Source organism: Hyperolius riggenbachi, chromosome 6 (assembly GCF_040937935.1).
Source record: "Hyperolius riggenbachi isolate aHypRig1 chromosome 6, aHypRig1.pri, whole genome shotgun sequence".
NCBI lineage: Eukaryota > Metazoa > Chordata > Amphibia > Anura > Hyperoliidae > Hyperolius > Hyperolius riggenbachi.
This window is the reverse complement of record NC_090651.1, coordinates 122,207,363-122,226,592: the sequence shown is the minus strand read 5'-3', so window position 1 is coordinate 122,226,592 and position 19,230 is coordinate 122,207,363.

The following is a 19,230-nucleotide window of genomic DNA, read 5'->3' as shown; positions in this document are numbered from 1 at the left end:
CTAGAAAACTAACACAGCACATCACTCTGAACACACCATCCCCACTGTCAAATATGGTGGTGGCAGCATCATGCTCTGGGGGTGCTTCTCTTCAGCAGGAACAGGGAAGCTGGGCAGAGTTGATGAGAAGATGGATGAAGCCAAATACAGGGCAATCTTGGAAGAAAACCTCTTGGAGTCTACAAAAGACTTGAGACTGGGGCAGAGGTTCCCCTTCCAGCAGGACAATGACCCTAAACATAAAGCCAGGGCAACAATGAAATGGTTTAAAACAAAACATATCCATGTGTTAGAAATGCCCAGTCAAAGTCCAGATCTAAATCCAATCGAGAATCTGTGGCAAGATCTGAAAACTGCTGTTCACAAACGCTGTCCATCTAATTTGACTGAGCTGGAGCTGTTTTGCAAAGAAGAATGGGCAAGGATTTCAGTCTCTAGATGTGCAAAGCTGGTAGAGACATGCCCTAAAAGACTGGCAGCTGTAATTACAGCAAAAGGTGGTTCTACAAAGTATTGACTCATGGGGCTGAATAATAACGCACACCCCAATTTGCAGTTATTTATTTGTAAAAAAAAATGTTTGGAATCATGTATGATTTTCGTTCCACTTCTCCCATGTACACCACTTTGTATTGGTCTTTCATGTGGAATTCCAATTAAATTGATTCATGTTTGTGGCAGTAATATGACAAAATGTGGAAAACTTCGAGGGGGCCGAATTCTTTTTCAAACCACTGTACAGTATATATCGGCAGTGTCTGCATATAAATTTATATATATAGCTCCATGCCCCCTGGAACTTCCAGCCATTCAGCAACGCTCCTGCATGAGCCTCTACGTCAGCTGACACACTTCACACCCGCCTCCTCAGCCTATAAAGGCTGTTATGAATCATGCACGCCCGCCTGGGGACACGGCCGGAACCGCCGCGCCGACTCATGCTCACAGGGGGGGGGGGGGGGCGCATCAGGCAAGTTTGTAACAAATACAATGTGCAGCAGTCACACTAGGCACTGAATGTGCTGGACCTGGCAGAGTATAGCAATTAGCAAGGGCCAGCTGCGACAGACAGGGCTGTATATGCAGTGTCAGTGGGCCACACAAAAAAAAAACACATCACAAGAACATTAACTCTCAAAAGAGGTTTTGGGGTGCTTTTCATCAACAAATATCAGCAAGGAGCAAGCTAACAGACCTCCTAACTATCGCTTTCCCTATCTGTCCAATGTCTCTCCCTTCTCTCACTAATACAGCAGCACACAGAGTGAGAAAATGGCCGACGCTGCTGCCTTATATAAGAGGGGGGGGGGGGACCTCCAGGAGGGAGTGCAGCCTAAGTGGCTGCCATGTGTCTGCTGACTGTGACGTAGAGGGTCAAAGTTTAGCCCAATGACGTAGTTTAGGGGGCGGGTCGAACTTGCATAAAGTTCGCGCTTCGAAGCGAACCGTTGAACCATTGAACTGTTCGGGCCATCTCTTGTCTGCAAAGCACGGTCAGGCCTGCCCGAAAACCAAGTCAGTCCCCACACACAGCATCTCTGCCTGCACGCCATGTGATTGCCTGCCCCAAGACTAAGTCAGTCCCCACACAGCATCTCTGCCTGCAGGCCGCTTGACTGCCTTCTCCACCACGACCAACAGGGTCCAGGACACCAGGTGGATTCCTGAATTTTTAAGGCCGCTGCTAGCAGCAGCCGCTATAATAATTTTTCTGGTGTGTGTGCATGCCTGCCTAATTTTTCTGGCTGCACTGTGGCTGCAACAACAAAACAAAAGGCATGTACATGTGTCAATTCCCCATTGTGATCGTTACCTTGCCGTGGTAAAGGGGCTTGCGTATCACAATGAAGCAATGACCGGCTATATGAGTGTGTTGGGGGCACACCTGACCCAAGATAATAAGGTCGTTGCTTCATTGTGGACAGACCAAATTCGATCAGCTGTACACTCAGTCCCTGTTGTTCTGTCATTGAGTTACAGTACCTCAGCCATACCATAGGGGCTTAAAAACCGCCATCGCCTGCACTCTCGCCATGGTGCGCACCCAGGGCCAGATTTAGGCCTAGGCCGCCTAGGTTATGGCCTAGGGCACCACAGGAGGAAGGGCACCAAAGCAACAGACTAAACTGGTGCAGCATTTGCAAGCTTGCAAATGCTGCAATGCAGGGAGATCAGGCGAGTGCGTGACCATGGTACTCTGCTGCTAGCTGCCTGTGCAGCAGCCACCTTGCTCTATGTGCACGTTTGCATTGTGGCCGGCGGCTATGTACTTGGGCAGCATTGAAGACGGAAAGGAAGAGGAAGCTTCTGCACTTAAGATGAGTGGAGAAATGAGTGACACAGATGGCTGCTGCAGTGTGAAGGCAAGCTGGTTAAGGGTGGGGAGGTGGGGAGGTAATAGGAGGTAATAGGAGGGATTAAGAGAATCACCTGGCTACCTATACTGGAGGAAAAGCGGGGAGGAATCATCTGGCTACCTTTACGGGGGGGGAGGGGGGGGTGTCATCAGGCTACCTACCGTGTTTCCCCAAGTTTAAGACCTCCCCTGAATATAAGACCTACCATATATTTTGAGTATGTTTGAAATATAAGACCTCCTGCTAATAAAGGACTTAATAGCAGACCTGCTCCTGCCCGCCCGCTTGCTCGCCCACTCCTGGCCCCCGCCTTAAAGCAGATCTGAGATGAAAAACTAACTATAACAAGTAACTTGTCTATATATCTAAAGTTTAGATAGTTTACGCAGCATATCTAGCTGAAAACAGCTTCAAAAGTTTATGATTATTTATTCCTGTGATACAATGAGGGCATCCATGTTCTGTCTGGTGACAGTGGCCTAGGGCGGTAAAGAGTATGAATCCGGCCCTGTGCGCACCAGTCCAGCACGGCCATCACTACACAAATAGCTGTTTGCGGTGTGTTACACAGTGAGTTTGGTCTCTCAGTATGAAGCAGTACACTAATTACACTACCTCATTGATGTGTACACACGCAAGATGTTTTAAAGCACCTTAAAACCCTGCTGTGCGTCCAATCCGCCATGCCCCCTCCAGGTGTTAGGCCCCTTGAAACATCTTTTCCATCACTTTTGTGGCCAGAATTAGTGTTTGTAGTTTTGAAAGTTTGCCTGCCCATTGAAGTCTATTGCGGTTCGCACGGTCGCAAACTTTTGCGGAAGTTTGTGTTCGATGTTCGCGAACCTAAAATCGGAGGTTCGAGCCATCTCTAGTATAAAGTAGCTACAACCATTATAACAATTATAGGAAGGGATTGTTTACTGGATTCAGTGAGTTTTGGCTGGTCAGGTGAATCTGATCTGGACATATTTTGTGTATACTTTGTAGACTTGTTTGAGATATATCAATCTGTTCTTATCTTCAGAAGGGGGGGGGGGGGGAGAAGGGGGACCCACAATATGTGTTGTGCCTGGGGCATCAACATTTCCAGAAACAGCCCTGACTTTGACAACTGTAAGTTTTCTCAGACAACAACAAAAAAAAAAAAGAACCCAACATTTTAAATCATATGCAAGCAGGTCCATCAGACAAAAATTGTATATTTCAAAATTTGCAAGACAACATGCTTATAAGTGCTTATAGGCAGAACAGCCATAACCATGGTGCTGCCACCATCAGAGATCCCCAGCCCTGTGGTAGGGCGTGCAGAGTGCCTCCATCGGAATAGAGAAGCTGGTGGAGACGCACAGCTGCAAGGAACATAGCCATGGATGGCGCTTCTTCCTTGTAGGTAAGTATTTTCTCTTTTTTTTATGGGGGAGGGAGATCAGCAGGGTCTAGGCAGTAGAGAGACTTGGTGGAGCTGGGGTAAAGTGGCTTTGTGAGGATCCTGGCCTCATGGAGAGTTGATGGACCTAGGGCAAGGCTGGGGGGATTGCCTGGGTCTAGGCTGCAGGGCAATTGTACTCCACTTTCTACAAGTGCTCAAAGCTATGATCTAGCACCGTTCCATTGGGTATGCATGAGTTCACAAACTGTGAATGACAGTAAAAGGAATCGCTCGTACACATCTTCCTTCCTTCGTGTACCTTTGCCCCTTTTCCATGTTCCACGTCCTTTTACTGGTCATATGTGGTTCCTGTAAAAAGTGCTTATTCATGGCTCCTGCAGAGTAGCCCCTGCCACCCTTGCAATCATGGGGGAAGGGGGTACCTGCGGACAGGGATGCTCATCCGGATTCTGGATAACCCGGATGTCTGAACTTTTTTACGTGTTTCGGATTGAATTCTTTTAAAAATCCGGATAGCAATGTGCGGATATTTAGACACATGACACGAATATCGCAGATATCCGGAGCTGAAACCGATTACACAGATAAACACCCTCCCTCCTCCTCCTCCTCCTCATTCATGGATCTTGTCTTCTAGGGATTTGTAGAATGTCAAAAGCAAGCTCGCATACATTGGCCATGAATCAAACCCAGGTCAACTGCTTGGAATGCAGCTATGCTCACCACAATACTGCCACACAGTGAATGCTTCGCTGTAGGAAAAAGTGGTGTTAAACTTCTTGACCCCATGAATGAGGAGGAGGGTGGAGGTGTTTTTCACCTTCTAAAACGTTTTGGAAGGATTTTAAAGGGCACTTCTGGTTTTTCTATCCAGATATCCGAATAGGTCGAATATCCGCGGCTAATGCGTCCGGATATCCGCGTGAACGTGGATATCTAAAAGGTCAGATTCGGATATCCGAACCGGATCCGGATATCTGGATATCCGGATCCGGATCAATTCGGATTTTAAAAAGTACTATCCGAGCACCTCTGCCTGCGGACTAGAATGAAGTTGAAGAACATATCATTACACATTACCTGGGAGTGTCAGTATAGACAGGCTTGGTATTGGGGTGACACTATTGGTGTTTGATTTTGAGAGACTGCTCTGCTGCTGCTCTGCCTCCAGCCTATACGTATGAAATGCTGAGCAGGACTACTTAGTCTTGCAGGAGGATCGGAGTGTCACTAACATACAGGGAAAGAGCCCTAAATGTTCTAGCCTGCTGACACCACCGGTTTTGTTCCTCCAAAAGTTTAACTAACCTTTAAAACCTTTAAACTTCAAAATGATTAGATTCCAGCCAATCTGTGAAAACTACTAACAGTTAAACGAAGACACAGCTTTGTAAACACAGGAAGAACAATATTTCAGGGCCATTTCTGGTTAGCTAGTGATGATCATAATCAGCATTATTACGATTCAGCTAAATTTCACGTAAATTTTTGCAATTACACCTATATGTAATTACGGTTTGCAAACTAAATTGATTTCGTAGTCATTCGTAATTTGCATAAAAATTCAACTTTGGAGGTTAATAGCAAAGCCCTCATACATGCTATTGACACCAAAATTGCTACCTATGTTAAAGGGAATAGTGGGTACAAGAGAAAAAAAGAATTTTCCAAAAAGACCATATAGTTTTTGAGAAAATCGATTTTAAAAATACAAAGACAAAATGGTTTTTAAACTTTGAAAAATTACAGTTTAAAAACTACTTTTCTTTGCATTTTTAAAACCAATTTTCTCAAAAACTACAAGAACTTTTTGAAAAATCAAGGCAAGGCAAAGGTGTAGTATGCAGTGCAGGAGAGTATTGATGTGTATGCACGTCAATACTGTTAACAACATGTTTTGTATTGACATGTATAACTGTCAATACCACAAGGGAGGTTGTGCATCCTACTTTCTGGCCTTAAACACAGTATATAGGATTACATGTTTGCAGCACATGGCTATAATGTCTATGATATGAAATTTTACTATCAAATTTGCACTAAGCAAATGGGGGGAGTAGCAAACAAGCACGTGGAAATGAAGACACGTGGTCCCTTTTCTTTCCGAGATTTAATAGCTTCCCTTCATTCTTCGCCTCTCTCAAGTTACTGAAAGAAGACCATTTTTTTCTTCCTGGCCATTTACTAATGCTCATTAAAGATTGGAAGGAACAAACAATGCTTGCCCTCTGAGGCTACCATTCAAAGCCACTCTGCATCTCTCTGTTCTAGTACTTGAGACAAATTAATTATTCCTTAGTGAAAAGTAGACAATTCCTATTTGGCCGGGAGAGGGGGGATGATTGTGTATTGCTGAATGGCGATCAATGCTGAAGGGAAATGACACAAATATGTATTTTCAGTCAAAGTAATTACAATTGATAGCGTTTTATTTTGGGTTTCGCAATGGACCCTTGTGAAGCCTGCTTACCAACAAAACCCAGGAGGAAGAGCTGGCGGTGAGATTGTGAGCGTGGACCTGCAATTAGGTTTAGCCCAGACCTCTGATGGTTAACATCAGAGCCCAAATCCCCATCTCCAAGACCGAGGAGGAATTAATTTGTGTGCTCTAGAAAACAATGCACTGCAGGCTGGATATTGCTGAAGATATTATAAGCATGTACACACAGAGGGAGACGTACTTCTACAACAATCACCCTTTTCCGGGTTGTGTTTCCTCTTTAAATTTTTTTTGTTCTTTATTATTTGTTGTGTATTATTGGCCTTGGCATTTCAGATGGTCTTGGACACTCTTCAGCTGCCAGGAGAGCAATGGACCGAGGGCTGATGGTTCGGGGCGAGGATTGGAGAGGCAGGCTTTCAGCAAAGGGGTTAATCTGCTGGCTAGTCTCGTGGCTCTAGTCTAGGAGCTCAGAACATCGAGAGGGTCCAGCTCACCCTTTCATCTCTCTTAATGAATCCAAGCTCAGTTATTTACCAATCCTAGATTGCTCTTGACACCACCTTTCCCTTGCACTTTAAAGAGTCCCAGGAGAGATCCCCTGCCAACTCCAACTGGACAGAGGATACATTTGGAAACCATTTTATCCCTCAATTACCAGGCGAGGCGTATGGAAAAGATTTGCGCTGCCTGAGATTTTGCGAAGCAATTAGACCTTCGAAGCCCGGGCAGGAGTGACAAGAGGCAAGCATGCATTGGTTAACGCAGCAATTAAATGGCTTGCTCCATATATCTCTAGATATTTTATGTGCTGGCAAATGCTGAAACCACGTTACAGGATTTATTATCTGTGTGCAAATTAGCTAGGCTATGTTTTTTGTTTTTTAAATAACACACAAAATTGAGAAACAAGAAAAATAATAATGTACAATTGCGAGACAGCGTGTTCAAAAGAAGATGATTCAGACAGATGTTCATTAAAATGGAAAAAAAAAACGTGCAATTGCTATCTATTATTAAGGAATAATGGCAATTAACACGGGGTTGTGAAATAATAGCCAAGTCAAAATATAACCCAGAAAGTTATTTGTAAGCTGGAACCTAAGATCTGCACGCTCTGTAAAGAGGGTACAGTATAGGCTCAAGATAGAATGTGATGTATAATAAGATGAAATTATTACTAGGAGACAGAGTCGTAAAGAGAAACTTTAACCAAGGTTTGAACTTCATTCCAATCAGTAGCTGATACCCACTTAACCATGAAAATCTATACCTTTTCTCAAACAGATCACCAAGGGGGGCTGTATAGCTGATATTGTGGTGAAACCCCTCCCACAGTGTGATGTCATCACCTTGGCCCTGACAGTTTGTGGGAAATAACAGCTTTTTCCATCTGCCAAGCAAGTAGTATCTTCCTCTGTGCATAGAACTCTCAGTAACAAACATTCCATACAGATCACCTGGCAGAACTAAAGATGTCAGTGCCTGTGATAAATTTCAGAATATGAGGAAAAGAACTTACAATGGGAAAACACTGACTAAATAATCTATAAATTAATATTGTAAAAAAAATAGCAATTTTATTCATTATGTTATTTTCACTACAGTTCCTCTTAAACTATTTCTTAATACCAGAACTTTAAAGCAGAAATTATTTCACAGTAGAATATTCTGAAGATTGAAATCTTACATGGGAGTTGATCAGTCAGTGTCTATTGGTCTGTAGAAATGTGTGAGCCTTGAGGTCCCGTTTACACATGCAGGTTAAACCTGGAATGTGTTACCTTATTTTGCCACAAGGGGCCACAAAAGTAATGAAAGTCTATGGAGACTTGCAGTCCCTTTCGCTGCGGTGCACTGCAAGCATCGGAGCTGGCGCAAGTGCAACAAAGCATGGGCGATGCATGTAGTGAAAACGAAGGAGCATGGTGCATTGGGGTGCACATTCACAAAACAGCGGGAATCCCAGTGATGTACTTCCTGCCCAGCAGGGAAATCATTACTGAGCGGGGGGCGGCTCTATGCATATGACCCTGTTGGCGCTGCAGGGTCATATGTGTGTCATTCTATGCATTGCGGTGGGATGCTTCAGGAGCATTAAATCCCACCAAAACGCAAAAAAAAAAGTGTAAAACGGGTTTCAAGGATAAGTGTAATTACAACATATGCAAATATACCAAAACAACTTCCAACAGCACCATGAATGATAATGAAATTACATTGCATTGCAGATTTTACCCTGTAAAAAGTTCTATAAAGTCCTCTGCACATCATCTAGTCAAATGTAGACAGGAAATGGATAAGCGAGAACACTGATCTGGGTTGTTATGTATTGCAAATGAGTTTGGGTTGGTGCACTGTGAAATGTGGAATTTAGTGTATAGTTTACCAAAGACAAGTCTTAACTTGGTGCTGGCATATATGGGATGGGAGTATTTTCTGTGACAATGCGGGAAGTGTCATATGAGGAAGTGGGCAGACAATGCAGCAAGTGTCATGTAAGGAAGTGAGCAGACAATGCAGGAAGTGTCGTGAAGGAATGAGCAGATGATGTGGGGAGTGTCATGTCAGGAAGTGGGCAGACAATGCAGGGATTGTCATGTGAATAAGTGGGCAGATAATGCCTAAAGTGCCATGTAAGGAAGGGGGCAGGCAATGCAGGAAGTGTTATGTGAGGATGGGGGTGGACAATGCAGGTAGTGTCATGTGATGAAGGGGCAGACAATGCTAAGTGCTATGTGAGGATTGAAGAAGGGGGCACAAAATGTGGGGAGTGTCATGTGAGGACTTGGGCAGACATTGTAGGAATTGTCATGTGAGGAAGGGGGTGGACATTGCGAGAAGTGTCATGTGAGGAAGGAGGCAGACAATGCGGGACATGTCATTAGAGGAAGGGGAAGACTATGCGGGTAGTGTCATGTGAGGAAGGGGGCAGGCAATGCGGAAAGTGGCATGTGAGGATGGGAGTGAACAATGCGGGTAGTGTAATTTGAGGAAGGGGCGGGCAATGCAGGAAGTGCTATGTGGAGAAGGGGGCAGAAAATGTGGGGAGTGTCTTGTGAGGAAGTGGGCAGACAATGTAGGGATTGTCATGTGAGGAAGGGGGTGAACAATGCGGGAAATTGTCATGTGAGGACGGAGGCAGACAATGCGGGAAGTGTCATTAGAGGAAGGAGGTGGACAATGTGGGAAGTGTCATTAGAGGAACTGGGAAGACAATGCGAGAAGTGTCATGTGAGTAAATGGCTAGACAACGTGCAGAATGTCATATGAGGAAGTAGGCAGACAATGCGGGAAGTGTCACGTGAGGAAGGGTGAAGACAATGCAGAAATAGTCATGTGAGAAAGGGAGGACAACATATGGAGTGTCATGTGAGGAAGTGGGTTTACAATGCTGGAAATGTCATGTGAGAAAGGGGGCGGACAATACGGGAAGTGTCATGTGAGGAAGGGGAAGACAATGCGGGGAGTTTCATGTGATTAAGTGGCCAGACAATGTGGGGAGTGTCGTGTGAGGAAGTAGGTGGACAATGCAGGAAGTGTCATGTGAGGAAGGGGAAGACGCGTACGTTAAAAAGGGGCGCTGGGAAAAAAGGGCGCCGGGTTTTTAACGATAAGCATGGATAACGTTTAAAAATGTATTGTACTGTATTTCGTTTAAAATTAATGTTTTATAAAGTTATAAATCATTAAATAATGTGCATTAAATCGGCAATTGTAAAAACGTTAATCTTTCGTTTAAATAGTGAAACGTATAATAACGTTTAAAAAAAAAATTACTAAGTAACCCTCCCTGTACCTACCCCTAACCCCTAGACCCCCCTGTTGATGCCTAAACCTAAGACCCCCCCTGTTGGTGCCTAAGTAACCCTCCCTGTACCTACCCCTAACCCCTAGACCCCCCTGTTAGTGCCTAAACCTAAGACCCCCCTGTTGGTGCCTAAACCTAAGACCCCCCTGTTAGTGCCTAAACCTAAGACCCCCCTGTTGGTGCCTAAACCTAAGACCCCCCTGTTGGTGCCTAAACCTAAGACCCCCTGTTGGTGCCTAAACCTAAGACCCCCCTGTTGGTGCCTAAACCTAAGACCCCCTGTTGGTGCCTAAACCTAAGACCCCCCTGTTGGTGCCTAAACCTAAGACCCCCCTGTTGGTGCCTAAACCTAAGACCCCCCTGTTAGTTTTTTCGTTTAAAAATAATGTTAAAAAAATGTATTGTTTTTCGTTTAAAAATAATGTTTAAAAAAATATTGTACTGTTTTTCGTTTAAAAATAAAATTTAAAAATGTATAAATCATTAAATAATGTGTAATCATGAGAAACAGTAATAAAACATTAAGTCTCCGGGCGCCGCTTTTAAAACGTTATTTTTCTCCGGCGCCCTTTTTTCCTATCGGGCGCCCATTAAACGATATTTATTATGGGAGTGAATGGCGGCGCCCGATTTGTCCACTAGCCTCAGGCGCCCGAATTTACTGTTCCCGGGGAAGACAATGCAGGGATTGTCATGTGAGAAGAAAGGCAGCATGGTGGCGTAGTGGTTAGCACTCTCCCCTTGCAGCGTTGGGACCCAAGTTTGATTCCCAGAGTTTGTATGTTCTCCCAAAAACATACAGATCAGTTGATTGGCTTCCCCCTAAAATTGTCCCTAGACTACAATACATACATGTACACAACAAAATTGGACTAGCACCATCAATATAAGCAATACACAATAAACCTATGAACTGTGCAGAATGACAAAAGTATACTATGAACACCAGGAGAAAGTAGTCACAATACCGCACCAGACCAGCAATCATAATTAATTATCAACTTTATTGTCCAAAAATTTACATAAAAACGATTAAAAACAGTATATATGTCAGGAGGGTCCACATAATATTCATAATGTAGGGATTGTCATATGAGGAAGGGGGTGGACATAGCACATACCTTGGTAAAATGATTCACACAGTCACATCCTTGGTTTATCTCTTGGTGGTCTGTGGTTACATATCTTTGCATATCCCTTGCACTTTCTTTATTGGTTTATTTGTGATTCATGTTGACACAATATTTCACTTTTGGCACTGTGGGAGTTTCATGGTGATTGGTATTTTCTCTTCCTCACTCTCCTTATCAAAGTTTAATTGGATATACTGTATATTGCACCTTGCACTTTGTTGCTACTGTATGTATTGCTCTCCTTTGCACAGCATTTTGCACTTTATTAGCAAATATGTTTTTTCATTAATTCTTACTGTTATTACAATTGTATGGAACATCACCGGCTTTTTTGATGTCACAAACGTAGAATTTTCTGTTCGCGAACAGCAAACTCGAACTTCCATAAAAGTTTACGAACATGTGAACTGCCATAGGCTTAAATGGGAAGGCAAATTTTAAAACCTACAAAATAAAGACTGTTTTTGGCCACAAAAGTGATGGAAAAGTTGTTTCAAGGGGTCTAATACCTGGACTGTGGCATGCTGGAGGGGAATCCATGCCAAAAGTCCCACCAAAAATTACGGAGTTGAAACAGAGTCAGGTTTTAATCGCTAAAGCGCAGAAATCACATTACATTCCTACACTTGTGCAATAGAGGGCTGCTTTAACCAGTTCAGGACCACAGCCTTTACCCCCCCCCCCCCCCCCCAAAGACCAGGCCATTTTTTGTCAAATAGGCCAAGCTGCAGGGCCGCACAACACAGCACACAAGTGGTCCCCCCCCCCTTTTCGCCCCACCAACAGAGCTCTCTGTTGATGGGGTCTGATCGCTCCCCCAATGTTTGTTTGTTTGTTTGTTTGTTTGTTTTGTAAAAAAAAATATTTATTTTTAAATAAATTTCCTTTTTTTTTTTTTACACTAAACCCTCCCTCCCTCCTCCCGCCATTCAATCAGCGTGGTCAGCTGTCATAGGCTTCAGCCTATGACAGCCAATCACCTCCAAACGCACAGAGGGGACAGCCGTGTGACACGGCTGACCCCAGTACAGCGCTGCCTTGGATCGCAGTGCTGTACAGGTAATTAGATGGCGGTTTCACTGTCTAACAGTCTTCCAGCGGCGATAGCCACTGGGAGACTGAAGGCGGAGCGGAGCTCCTCCTACCAAGCAGGAGATGCGTGATCTCCTGCAAAAGCAAGCCCCAGGACTTTACGCTGATCGGCGTTAGGTGGTCCTGGGGCTGCCACCACGGTCACGCCCGTTGGCGTGATGTGGTCCTTAGGTAGTTAAAATGACCAGAGTGGTAATGTAAGGGTTATGCCCGCTTCACACTGACAGACCAGATGCAGCGTTTACCGAGATTTCTGCATGTGCGCTAAACTGGACGGACTAGCGTTGCTACAAGTTTTACCAGACAGACAGGCTGGTTATAATCTCTAAAGGGCAGAAATCACATTGATGGTGGGCTGTGGAGTGTCACACACAGAGAAATGCAATAGTACTATCAGAATACAGTGGTACTGTGCGTGCTACTTAATGTTACAACAGCAGTAGTGTGCACACAGCTGTGGGCTGTAGAGTGTCACACACACTCACAAAAAAAAAAAAACAACCACAGGAGACCGATGTGCTAAGGCTGTTTGGGGTGCTTTCACAGCAAGTGAGGAACAAAAACACAGGCCTAGCTAATGTTTTCCCTACCTATCTGCAGCAAGTCTGACCCTGCTCTCACTAACAGTCGGCAGCCAGCAAAGAATGAATCCAACATGGCCACACACCTACTTTTTGATAGGGGGGGTGGGGGGTCCAGGAGGGGGTGCTAGCTGATTGGCTGCTATGTGTCTTTTGACTGTGAGGTAAGGGGTCAAATTTTGGCTCTATGATGATGTATAGGGGGTGGGCTGAACACGCCATATGTTCGCAGTTTGCAGTTCGAGAACGTGAACAGCGGAAATTCGCCGGGAACTGACCACCGGTGAACCATTCGGGCCATCTCTAATTGCACATTATGATTATTATGTAGACCCTCCTGGCATATGTAGTGTTTTTAATTGTTTTTATGTAAATCTTTGGACAATAAAGTTGATATTAATTAGTATTGATTGTGATTACTTTCTCCTGGTGTTCATACAACACATACATTACACGATACAAACACAGATATATGACTATGGTAGGGATTAGATTGGGAGCCCCTCTGAGGGACAGTTAAGTGACGAGACAATATACTCTGTACAGTGCTGCGGAAGATGTCTGTGCTTTATAAATAATAATATAAAGAATACAATGTAGGGATTGTCATGTGAGGAGGGGAGTTGACAATGCTAGAAGTGTCTGTCACGGAACAGCCGTGAGAAATGTGGGCGAATTGGAAGGATCCGCGCAGTCCAATTTCTGATCGCTCTCTGGCTAAATTTGTGCAGCCATTGCAGTAATCAGAAACTGACATTCCTGGTTTTTCTTTTTTTAATAAAGAAAGTTCTTTCCCTCCTTCCCCCCAAAAGGCAGGAGCCTGCTGCAGCTGTCCCCGGCATCAAGCTGTGCTGATGGCCCATCCATCAGATGGAGCTGATAAGCAGCATGACAGATCCAATTTAGTTTGGAAAAGTCAGACACTCTGGCTACAATCCCCAGCAGGGGAGCTGACATGTAGCTTGCTGCCCCAAGCTTCAAAAGAGCCTTCACTTAGGAATGACCTGCTGTAAATCCCAGATGTATATCATATTCCATAAACTGCTATATGTGTCATATTTTCTGTATTACCAGGCTGGCAGACCCTCCAAACTAACAGAGCATGATGGGCCCTGTCTGGCGCTGGTTCTGAGAAAGTTTCAGAACATTCTGAAGTAAAGACTACCAGTTAGGCAGTTCGAAAGTGCCCTGATGATACCACAGGGGTCCCATCCCTAATGTTTGGTATCAGGCTGCTGGGTAAATCGAGACAGACCTGAAAATGTTAGTAAATCTACCCTGACCTGTACGGTTCTGTGAGATAGAGCCTATATCTGGTTAGATATGATTTCTGGTCCCCAGGACAAAGGGAGGACTCATCTCATATTCTAAGGGTGTGTGTGGCTTCCACCCTCACTCCCTCCTACAGGATCAGGGGCATAAGAATGGCAGAGGAGCCAAACTCAGTGTCCTCCACCTTGAAACACCATCTTGATCACATCTGTGCCAGCTTGAGGATATTCTGGCATCCACCTGGTCTGAACTCTGAACTTTGAACTGAAACAAAAAGAACTCTACAAGTTTTTCCCACAACAGGACATCTTTCCACAAATCCTAAGTATTTTCTCCCTTTTTATTTCATACTGGCTATTAATGTTTCAATAATTGTTAATTTTAATAATTTTCTGTATATATTAATTATTTATATTGCACGTAATAAAGACTTTATCAAAGTCGTTTACTGTTCCGCTACACCTGCTATACAGCCATGCACAGAAACTGAACTCAGGTCTCTGAGGAGTCGCTACTATTGTTGATATCTAGACAGAATACAGCGTGTTTTAACCATTTTATTTGCAGGATCAGTCAGTCAGTCGGTAGGGACCACTGGCCCATACCAGTGGTGGTGGCAGATATACCCTGAAATAGTGTGTAAGTTGTAATTACCGTACCTCACAGACTCCCTTCTAGTCGGGCTGCTGCCCAAATTCCGTCGATTTCCGTTCACCGATTGCGACCACAGTTTGCATGGTCTGTGTGCTGAAACCGATTGGAAGGCAAATTGCGTTCCGACCACTAGGGCTCCTGTGACAGTGTCATGTGAGGAAGGGGAAAACAATGCAGGGAATGTCATGTGAGGAGGTGGGTGGACAATGCTGGAAGTATCAAGTGAGTAAGGGGACGGAAGATGCAGATAGTGTAATTTGAGGAAGGGCGGAAACAATGTCAATAGTATCATGTAAGGGAGAGGGCCGACAATGCAGGTATTTTCATGTGAGGAAGGGGGTGGACAATGCTGAAAGTGTCATGTGAGGAAGAGGGGTAGGCCATGCAGGGATTGTCATGTGAGGAAGTGGGCGAACAATGCAGGAAGTTTCATGTTAGGAAGGAGGTGGGCAATGCGGGAAGTGTCATGTGAGGAAGGGGGAAGACAATGTGGGGAGTGTCATGTGAGTGAGTGGCTAGACAACATAGGGAGTGTCAAGGGAGGAAGTAGGTGGACAAAGTGGGAAGTGTCATGTCAAGAAGAAGGAGGACAATGCAGGTATTGTCATGTGATGAAGTGGGCACACAATGCGGGAAGTGTTATATTAGGAAGGGGGTGGACAAAGTGGGTGTGTCATGTGAGTAAGTGGCCAAACAATGTGGGGAGTGTCATGTGAGGAAGAGGGAAGACAATAATGCGGGAAGTGTCATGTGAGGAAGGGGAATACAATGCAGGGATTGTCGTGTGAATAAGTGGGCAGACAATGCGGGGAGTGTCATGTGAGGAAAGGGGTGGGCAATGCACTGTCTTATGAGAAAGGGGACAACCAAAGTTGATGTCATAAGTAAATGGATTAGATAATGCATGCACTACTCTATGCAGACAATGTGTTATGAGTTGTGTGAGGCAGGGACAGACAAAGCTGTAGCTCATATTACTATGTAACTCCTTCCTATTATAGCATCCACCATTATAGAGTTTATCCATTATAGTGCACACCATTATAGTGATCCCACATTATGGCACTCTCTCCTATAATATTAGCCTCTCTCCCTGTAATATCAGACCAATAAATAGCACTACTATAATAAAATGCCTTGAAATTGGAGGAAGCACTAAAATGGAAATCGCTTGTTACCACTTGGGGAAACTTCTGGGAGGCTAGAGAGTGAAGAGGACCGAGAAGGGGAGGGACCGCAAAGACCACAAGCAGCATAAGGAGTAGGTAATCTAGTCCACCATGGACTTAATTAAAAAAAAATCTCCCCACTTCAGGGGTGCTTTAAGTCGGATCTTTAAAGCACCCCTGAAGTGGGGAGATATGTTTTTTAAATTAAGTCCATGGTGGACTAGATTACCTAATCCCCTTCTCGGTCCTCTTCACTCTCTAGCCTCCCAGAAGTTTCCCCAAGAGAAGAGGACTGAGAAGGGGAGGGACCGCAAAGACCACAAGCTGCATAAGGATTAGGTAATCTAGTCCACCATGGACTTAATTTAAAGAAAATATCTCCCCACTTCAGGGGTGCTTTAAAGATCCGACAACCTCAAGGGACACTCATATACACACTAGATTCTCAGCCAAGACGTGTCCGAACAGCCGCCTCGGTCAAGTTCAATCTGCTTGTATGAAGCCCTAGTAAAGTGTGCTCCCTGCTTTAGGGTTGGTACACACATGCGCTCAATGTCACCCGGCAGGGATCGCTATCCGATCCCTCAGATGACATTGTAGGGCCGATACTGTAGCCGGCAGGCTAGTGACATGCTCTATTCCTATGCGGGGGGGGGGGGGGGGGGGGAGGGGGGCAGAGAAGCGCAGCTGTGACTAGGGCTGGATTTACCATAAGGCACTGTAGGCACGTGCCTACAGGCTTCTGATGATGGAAAGGCAGCTCACTCCCTCAGCGCCTCCCTCTCTCCTTCCCTATGCAGAGTCCTTACAAGAGTGTAAATGAGAGGTTACTCACCCGGCTCTCTGCATTCCACTGACCAGATCTCCCTTCAGTTAGGAGCACCTCTAGCTACTTAATACTGATGATACCTCTCGCTTCCTAATACTAAGGGGCATCTGTAACTACCTATGATGGGTAAGGGAAGTAAGGGAGAAGTGACAGCAGGGACAACCAGCACTCTTGTGGTGTGGTTTGGTAAAGGTTTCTGGTTACATGGAGGGCTAAAGTCAAAGATGCCAGGAAATCTGTGCCTATAGGCTTCTGTAAGGTAAACCCGGGCCTGGCTGTGACAGAGGAAAGAATAAAGCTCTCCGCCGGCCAATGGCCCAATCGTTTTGCCCAGCTGATGGCTGACTGAAGATGCTGCACACACGTTAGATTCTCAGATTCTCTGGCTGAGTTTTATCTAGAGCGTTTATGAAGCTTTAGAAAAAAAGCCTCATATAAAAATGACTGCTAAACAAATGATACATTAAAAAGAACACATGCTAGTACAAAAAGCCTGAGGGTAGTAGAGGCACTTTAATGCACTACAGCAAAAAGTAGATATACAATATATGTCTCTGCCTAGGTCAATCTGTTGTGAGATTTGTATTTCAATGAGAATTGAAATGTTCCAGGGATTGTATTTCACGTAAGTAGTGAGCCACATGTAATTACGTATCTGTCCTTGTAAACACACAAAGGGTTAGTAGCGGCAGTGCTCACTGCATACACAAGAGTGGATGCTAGGCATTAGCAGTAAACTCATTCCTATTTTCCATAAGTGAGTATATTTTGATGCAAACATGGCCTTTCAAGCTTTCTTTTCTAGTATGGAAATGCACTTTTTCCTGCCTAAAAGGCCAGCACAATATATTTTTTCTCTAATACACAAAAGCACTCTAGTCATTTGCTGTTTGGTAATACAATAACTGCACTATGTGTTATCTTGGCATCCAAGTTAAAAAAAAAAAAAAAAAAGCTTTCTCTTTTGAATCCTGTAGCTGGTAATAAAGCAGCGTTACTCTTCCATCTTGGGAAACAGGAGGACAATGACTTACTGAGCTGGAATGGACTGACAGCTATTTATCAAAGACAATTTAAGCGATATATGATTTATGTCCAGGATTATATGTAAGGACGCTAATGTGTTTAGGTATTGAACATATCCAATCTAAATTTCAACTATTATACAGGCTGTCAGTGCCAACTATTCCTGGGGATTCTACTTTCTGTAAATAGGACAGAGCTCAAGGAAACTTAAAGAAATGAAATGGCTGCATAGAGTAGCTATGAGGTGTGACTGTCGTGTTCTTATGTTTTCATTAAACAGATCAGGATGAATCTGCTGGTAAAGGGTAAGTGAGCTGATGAACAGAAGTTACCTACCTGCCCCTCAGAGGTATACCTACAAAATAGCTGCTGGGAAACTTGGGTGCAGGATAAAGCATATATACAGCTTACCCTGCTCATGCACAAGTACCTGCAGCGCTAATTACTATTCCCCCTCCAGGCCATCGTGGATGGTTAGCAGTGCCGTAGCTAAGGAGCTATGGGCCCTGGTGCGAGTTATACATGGGGCCCCCCAGCACTTTATACATAACAATTGATATGGCACACCAAAACCTGCCAAGGACAACCACAGTGTCAGAGTTGCAAGTAGGGCATGGGGAACAGTGTGTTAAGGATTAGTACTATTCAAAACATCTATAGAAGTGATTATTACCAGCACGGGACCAATAGAGAGCTAATACTGTGATAGAGGGTGGACCCTTCGGGGCCCTTCTGGCCCAAGGGCCCCGATGCGGTCACTACCTCTGCACCCCCTATTGCAACACCACTGATGGTGAGGAAAGATGTAATTCAGCTTCCAGATATTGATGAAGGCCAAATTACGGCGTTTTAAAAGTAATTTGAGCTCTGTCTTTTGAAGGCGCCCAAATTACTCACTGAGCGCAGCTATACCCGTAATTCCTACTACGTCCTATGGTGGCGCCAGCTGCGCCCAAATCTCCTGCGCTGTTTTAACAGCGCTCACCGCAGAGAGTAGAAAAAAATATAACTGGCAAGACCCACATAAAATACTGTTATAACAACAGGTCAAAGAGCTAAAGGTGTGTACATATCTTCAGTAAGTGTCCCCCATCAGGCTGGAGCTTGATGCCATAGGCGACATCCCATGTGGGGAACGAGTGCTGCACAGACACGTCCATCGGGTATACTGCAAAAGTATGCACAGCCTCTATCATACCTCCCAACTTTTGAAGATGCCAAAGAGGGACACTTAAGCCACGCCCCCTGTGTGGCCTTATGCCACACCCCTGCTTTTGCAGGAGAGTGACAATGGGTGCGGAGGAGGGTGCCAGTTGGTGGGAGAGGGTGACACTGAGTGGAAAGGAGGGGGCCACTGGGTGGGGAGGAAGGTGCCCATGGGTAGAAGGAGGGTGCCATTGGGTGGGGAGGTGGGTACCAGTGGGTAGAAGGGGGTTGCCAGTGGGTTGGGAGGTGAGTGCCTTTGGGTGGGGAGGA